This window comes from Malurus melanocephalus, unplaced genomic scaffold (genome assembly GCF_030028575.1).
Source record: "Malurus melanocephalus ecotype Western Australia unplaced genomic scaffold, MMel_1.1 scaffold_1005, whole genome shotgun sequence".
In the NCBI taxonomy this organism is placed as follows: Eukaryota; Metazoa; Chordata; class Aves; order Passeriformes; family Maluridae; genus Malurus; species Malurus melanocephalus.
The window spans coordinates 69,566-76,555 of NW_026624237.1; positions in this window are offsets into that span (position 1 = coordinate 69,566).

The window sequence follows — 6,990 nt, forward strand, 5'->3', positions numbered from 1 at the left end:
CCCTCCCAGCCTCGGGAATTCCTTCCCAACATCAAATCAAAATCTCCTCTCAGTTCCAAACCATTCTCCTCTGTCGTGTGACTGTCCACCCATATAAAAATCCCTTCTCCAGCTCCTCCTGCTGCAAAAACCTACCAAGGTGACCTGGGAATCCACTCCAGGGCCTCCTTACCCTCCCAGCCAGGAATTCCTTCCCAATATCCCAATATCCCAATATCCCAATATCCCAATATCCCAATATCCCAATATCCCAATATCCCAATATCCCAATATCCCATTTAATCCTTCACTCTGGCAGCAGGAAGCCATTCCCTCTTCTCACCCCATCCCTTGTCCCAAYTCCCTCTCCAGCTCYCAATATTTCCACTATTTATTTTCCCACGATTTTTTTGTTCAGGATCAGGAACGTGCACGGAATCCTCAGGAAAAGCCATCGCGACGTCTCGCCGGGCACGAGGGGCCGAGTGACGGAAATCCTCGGAGCAGCTACAACGCCTCAGCTCTGCAATTAGAGTTAATTAACACTTCTGCAAATTGGTCTTTATTTAAGACCAGCTGCTGAGGCAAAAAGAAAGAAAAAAAAAAGAAAAAAAAAAAAAAGTCTAACAGCCCATAAAATATTAATTAGCTGGAGTGTCTCGTCTGCTGCCACCGGGGATGGGAGCTGGGCAAAGGCAGCTTTGTTTCCCTGGAAAAAGAGTTTGGGAAGAGGGATTTGAAATGGATAAATTCAGATTTCCTCCCCGAGCCCCCACACACACCACAGGTACAAAAGTCTCATCCTCTGAAAACACATTTGGGATGCAAGGGRGAGGATGTTGGGAGGAATAAAAATTCAATTTCCTTCAAGCATCAACTGTGGGAGAAGCCGATGGTTTAATCATGGAATGGTTTGGGATGGRAAGGACTTTARAGCTCAAAATTCCACCCTCTGCCCMAAGTTTCTCCMAGRCCCATCCAKCCTGGCCTTGGACACTTCCAGGGATGTGATGATGCAAAAAACTCTTCCAAATTATCCTCCCCTTCCCCTCCAWCACCCCCTTCCTCTGGGATTTTCCCCACTCCCTTCTCTCCCTTGTTTTGTCTGCACAAACCCTCATGAGAATTTCATGACAAACACTCTTTAAATTCTTTTTTTTTTATTTTTCCCCCAAACTTTGCTGCTTGTGGGATTTCGTGCCGAGGCCACGGCGGGGCCGGTTCCTGCTCGGCTCCGCTCCGCTCTGACGGAATTGGGTCACGGGATTCTCCGGGCTATAACCGACTTTAAATTGGGTGACAGAAACAAATAGGAAATATTCCAAGTTAAGGCTCTGCGAGTACTTTTATTCARCACAAAGATGGGATCACCCGGAGTTTATATCTGCTCGCTAAAAAWTCCTGTAAGGAGCTTGGCGAGGGATAAGAAAATCAGAAAAAAATCAGAAAAAATCAGAAAGAAAAAGGGGTTTTTTCTCCGTTTCTGTGGGATCTGAATTGGTGCTCACTCTCAGAAAAACCAGCCTGGAGTTTGCAGGGAAAAAAAAAACCCAACCAGCTACAGAAACAAATAGCTGCAGGGAAGGCAAACTGAAATGTAAAAATATCCACAATTTCAATGGAATTTTTCAAGCTGGCTTTGCAGTGAATTCCCTTGAAAATGTGTCAGTCTGCAACTGCATTGAGGCCATTAACCATTCCTGGTGGATCCAGTGAACACTTCCAGGAGGGAAAACATTTCTTTGCAAAAGGGGAAAAAAATGTTTAATTCCAATTGAAAGTCTGGCTGTTGCTYGTGCTGTATTTTTATTTTGTTTTCCAGCAAGTTTTAGAGGATGAAAACTGAGCTAGGCTGAAATAGATCCCAGCAAAACACCCATGGGGAGTTTGGGTTTGGGTTGTTTTTTCTTTTATCTTCCCTGATAGTTTGACAAAAAACATGAGCCATTTGCTTTCATTCTGCCTCCAATAAATTCCTATGAAATATGAAATAAATATGAAATAAATATGAAATAAATATGAAATAAATATGAAATACGAGATATAAAATGCAAAATGTGAAATATGAAATATGAAATGCAAAATACAAAATATGAAATAATGCGAAATATGAAATGGGAAATATATGAAATATGAAATACGAGATATGAAATATGAAATATGAAATATGAGATGCAAAATACGAAACGTGAAATATGAAATACAAAATACGAAGTACGAAATGCAAAATGCGAAATGCAAGATACGAAATATGAAATATGAAATATGAAACTTGAAATGTAAAAGATGAACTATGAAATACGAAAAATTGAATACTGAATATGGAATATGCAATATGCAATATGGAATATGGAATATGGAATATGGAATACGGAATATGGAATATGCAATATGCAATATGGAATATGGAATATGGAATATGGAATATGGAATACGGAATATGGAATATGAGATATGGAATATGGAATATGGAATATGGAATATGGAATATGGAATATGGAATATGGAATATGGAATATGGAATATGGAATATGAGGGGACCATTTGTCTGCAGCGATGTCACCCCACGGGCTCTCTTTTCCAGCCCGAGATGATCACCCATGACCTCTGTGTCCCCTGCTCCCAATKTTCCATCCGTTTTCCATGGAATATTTGTTTTTGGGATCTCAAGGTGCTGCTCGGTGGAAGTCAGGACTGGAGGCACCTCCAGGAGCTCGATACATCCGGGATGGATCCCAAATGGAGAGGAGAGGCTGTGGAATGTCGGAATTGTTCACCTGGAGAAAGCAAAGGAAGCACCAGGAGTTTGGGACATGGACTGATAAAATCCTGATCAAATTCCATGGATATCAGGGAAGGGATTTTCCCCAAGAGGGTGCTGGGCACTGAATTCCCCCCGGGAATGATCCCAATTCCCGACGCTTCCAGAGCTCCAGGAGCGTTTGGAAAACTCTCCCGGGGATGCCCAGGGAGCGATTGTTGGGGTCTGTGTAGGGTTAGGGGTTGGATCCTCTTGATCCCACTGATCCTCGTGGTTCCTTCCCTCGGGAATGTGTGTGGAAAAAGGGGAGAAGGGGTGGAAAAGGAAAAAGGGGTGTCTGATGGACTGGGAAACCTCCTGGGATCCCCAGGGACCGCCCCAGAGATCGCGGCAGCAGCCAGGAGAGCACGGAGCGTTTTTGGGAGCGTTTTTGGGAGCCTGATCCCGGCCGGGAGAGCTCGGGGTGCTGCCAGGACATCCCCGGGATCGCCACGGGGCTCGGGATGAGCTGGGAGGTGACACAATGGAGGTGACACGATGGGAGGTGACAGCCGGGAGCGGGGTCGCGCCGGGTGAGACGGAACGGGAACCGCTCCTTCCCGGGAAAAGGTCGGGATGGAGGGGACACCACACCGAGGAATGGGATGGGAACAGCACGGGGAAAACGCTGGGAAAACTGGGAAATCCCAGATCGGCGTTTTCCGGGGTGAAATCCAAGGCTGAGCCCCGCAGAAAGAGGAACAGCGCGGATCCCGCTCCCCTTTGTGTTGGATCCGTAATCCCGACGGAAAAAAAAAGGCTCCCGAAGAGTTAAAGAGGCTTTGGCTCAGCCTTTGAATGCCTTTTCATTCGCCCCTGTTCGCGGATCAAACCGAGCTCCCTGCTCGGAATAATTCCATTTTACCTGCCCGGAGAGCTCCGAGTGCTTTATTCCACAAAGCGCAAAAACGAGGGGAAATAAAGATCGTTCTTATTTTCATTTGATTTAAAACGGGAAGTGTTAACTCGTAAATCATCATTACAAGGCATAAATTGGTGGAGGGTTGAAAAGAGACCCCCGGCATCAGGGAAATTCCACCCTCAGCGCTTCATGGAAGGAAGATGCTCCTGGAAAGATGCTCCTCAAAAGGAGAATTAAGGGGGGAAAAGCGAAAAAAAAAAAAAGCAATAAAGTCGTGAGGGAACATTCAGTTCAGCCCATCCTGCCCGGCATCATCACCCTCACAGGGAAAAGTTCAATCCAAATCCCACAAATCCCACCCATCCCGGCCCTCTGGCAGTGTGACCCCATTCCCTGGGTCCTGTCCCTCCATCCCTTGGCCCCAGTCCCTCTCCAGCTCTCCTGGAGCCCCTTCAGGCCCCAAAAGGRGCTCTGAGCTCTCYCTGGATCCTTTTCCCTTCTCCAGGGGAACATTCCCAGYTCTCCCAGCCYGGCTCCAGATGAGCTCYAGCCCTCGGAGCAYCTCCACAGTTTCCTCTCCACATCCTCCCGCTGTTGGTCCCCAGGGCTGGAAGCTCCTGATTAAACCTGGGATTAAACTGGGATTTTCCTTCTGGTCCAGCAGTTTATGACAAGGCCACCAAAACCTGGGTTTGAGTGGGACAAAGAGAAAAACACCAAATTTCAGCATCTCTAAAACACCACTGGGAATGCAGACCCGATCCCATGGGGCAGGGTAGCTCCAGCCCTGCTTTGACTCAGGAAAAAAAGCCTCAGAAATCAGGATTTCACAGCTGGTTTTTGTATTTTTTTCCCTTTCCAATGCAATATTTCCTTCCAGGTCCTCCTCTCCCAGCAAAGGTTTGAAGTCTGGTTTTATTGTGCAGAAAATTTCCAAAATGTGCTTTATACCCCAAATTTCCATCTCCCAAACCTGTGTTCAGACACAGATAATTATGGCCACGAGGGGTTTTCCCTTTTAAATTCTGTGGGGTGACCAATCCAGCGAAGAGGGAGCTGCAGAAACCCAGCCCAGATGTGACCCCAAAAGGGTGAAGGGAAACCTCAAAATCATTTCTGCTTATCCAACACCCACCCCAGAGCTGGGGCAGGCAAAACTCTGCAGGTTTGGGGAATATTTTCAACATTTTCCAGCCCAAATTCTGGCAAATACCTCAGAGCTGGAGGTGTGACTCGCCTGAGGTTTTGCCAAAAATTGAGTTGAGCAAACTGAGCAAAATGAGCAAAATGAGCAAAATGAGCAAAATGAGCAAAATGAGTTGCCTGTTCCCCATTTTTTTTTTGTCTTTTCTGTGGCTTTCTGGGTCTCCAGGGCAGGGTTCCCCTTTCTGCTGCAGGCTGAGGCTCTGCAATGGGGAAGGGAGGTTTTTGGGGTATTTTTAGGCTCTGTTTGTGTTTCTGGGATGGGTGGCATCGCTGGGACACGGAGCTGGGCATCCTTTGGCATTCCCAGCCCAGAGCAGGGAAGGGACTCATGCCATGCAATAACCACAAAAAACCCCATTGGAACTGTGAAAAATCCCCAGAAATGCTGTTTTTTTATCCTGGCAGGCAGCAGRCATGGTCTGGGTTAATTTTGGGGTGGAAAACACCAAATTGTGCAGCTGTTGGGGATTTACATCTCGAGATCACGGGAATGAGGGATGAATGAGGGAGAATGGAATAACTGGAGAGATGTTCCTTGGGATCAGAGGTTTTTTAGGTTTGCAATAAATTCCATCTCCTGGGAATTCCTGAGCCACCATTGCTGCTGCTGGGAGCCAGGGAACCCCAGGGAAAAGCTGCTCATCCCATTTTTACTGCAGGATGGGATTGAACCAACACCCAAAAATAAAAATAACAACTCCTGGGGCAGCCAGAGCCCAGCACACATTGGGGATGGCCCAAAATTGTGTTATCCCATCAAACCCTGCCTCAGACAGGAGCTCAGTTAAGTCAGGCTCAGCAAAGCAGRGTTTCTCCTGTGGCTTTTCCAGCATTGCCTGATGGCTGTTCAGACCCCAAACTTTTCCATTCCCGTGTGGGGTGAGKTTGGAATATCTGTCCCAGGGATATCATGGAATATATCATGGAATAATGGAAYKGTTCAGGYTGGAAAAACCCTCTGGGAWTGGCAGGAGGGGGCAGGGAAGGCTCCTGCACCGGGGTTTGTGGGCAGAGAAGTTCCCCACACTGCAGGAAACACCGGTTCATGTTCCCCCTCCGCCCTCTGAGCACACTCTGGGTATTTTTAAATTATCTGAAAATCGCAACAGGCAGCGGAAATGTGCTGAGAGGGAAATGTGAGGGAGGGAGGAGCAGGGTTAGGGACCTTGAATGTGATTTTTTTTCTCCCTTTCTGCTGCTGCTTTTGAGGCAGGGAAGTGAATCCTGGAATGGGATAGGATGGGAAGAACCATCCCAGGCTCCTCATCCTCGCAGAGTTCACCCCATAAGCATAAAATTTGAGTTTTTATGGAATTTTCTAGGATGGGAAGAGCCATCCCAGGCTCCTCACTCTCTTAGGATTCACCCCATGAACATGAGGTTTGAGTTTTTATGGAATTGTTTAGGATGGAAAGAGTCATCCCAAGCTTCTCACCCTCACAGGGTTCACCTCAAAAGCGTGAGGTTGGAGATTTTATGGTATTCTCTAGGAGGGAAGAGCCATCTCAGACTCCTCATCCTCATAGGTTCACCCCACAAGCATGAGGTTGAGTTTTTATGGAATTCTTTAGGATGAGAAGAACCATCCCAAGCTCCTCACCCTCACAGGGTTCACCCCAAAAGCGTGAGGTTGGAGTTTTTATGGAATTGTTTGGGATGAGAAGAACCATCCCAAGCTCCTCTCTCTCTTAGGGTTCATCCCACGAGTGTGAAGTTGGAGTTTTTATGGAATTCTCTAGGATGGGAAGAGCCAGCCCAGGCTCCTCATCCTCCCAGGGTTCACCCTCGTGAGACTAAAATTTGAGATTTTATGGAATTCTCTAGGATGGGAAGAACCATCCCAAGCTTCTCACCCTCACAGGGTTCACCCCAAAAGTGTAAGGTTGAAGTTTTTATGGAATTGTTTAGGATGAGAAGAACCATCCCAAACTCCTTATCCTCACAGGTTCACCCCCACGAGTGTGAAGTTGGAGTTTTTATGGAATCCTCTAGGATAGGAAGAGCCAACCCAGGCTGCTCACCTTCTCAGGGCTCACCCTACAAGTGTAAGGTTGGAGTTTTTATGGAATTCTCCCAAATTTGAAGAGTCATCCCAAGCTCCTCACCCTCACAGGGTTCACCCATGAGCATAAAATTGGATTTT